Source organism: Myotis brandtii, unplaced genomic scaffold (assembly GCF_000412655.1).
Source record: "Myotis brandtii unplaced genomic scaffold, ASM41265v1 Scaffold25816, whole genome shotgun sequence".
In the NCBI taxonomy this organism is placed as follows: domain Eukaryota; kingdom Metazoa; phylum Chordata; class Mammalia; order Chiroptera; family Vespertilionidae; genus Myotis; species Myotis brandtii.
The window spans coordinates 1-501 of record NW_005334790.1 but is presented as its reverse complement, the minus strand read 5'-3'; the positions used below and the strand labels follow the sequence as shown (position 1 = coordinate 501).

Below are 501 nucleotides of genomic sequence, written 5' to 3'. Positions count from 1 at the left end.
CCCTTGATCGGAATCCAACCCGGGACCCTTCAGTCCGCAGGCAGACGCTCCGTCCACTGAGTCAAACCACCTAGGGCTATGCACACATAATTTAAAGAATCAAACATTTCACAAGATTTGTAGCAGAAGACAAAAGCTATCTCTTTTCGCTGTTCTAACGGTCCCCATGATAAACGTAAATGGAACCTCAGATCTATTTGGGATGGAAAACAAAATTGAGCATTAGCAGAGGATGGTTTCGATCCATCGACCTCTGGGTTATGGGCCCAGCACGCTTCTGCTGCGCCACTCTGCTGCGGTGGAAGGCAGTCTGAAAGTTAGTATTCAGCTGATTTTTGGGTTGACTTTTTTCTTTTCTTTTTCCAACTTTCAGATCTAAATGTGTTTCCTCTTTCTCCAGATGAATACTCTGTCTTCTGTAACACGATGGCCATGGGCCTGAACTAACTCTGTAGACCGTCTAATTACTCTCTTTCTTAAGGAGTTTAAGGAGGGCATCAA

General features: G+C 44.7%; 1 non-coding gene across 1 annotated transcript; it reads right to left on the bottom strand.

The window, feature by feature from the left end:
- Positions 1–223: 223 nt before the first annotated feature.
- On the bottom strand, positions 224–295 carry TRNAM-CAU. Its single transcript has one exon. It is a non-coding gene; the product is annotated as a tRNA-Met (tRNA).
- Positions 296–501: the final 206 nt, after the last annotated feature.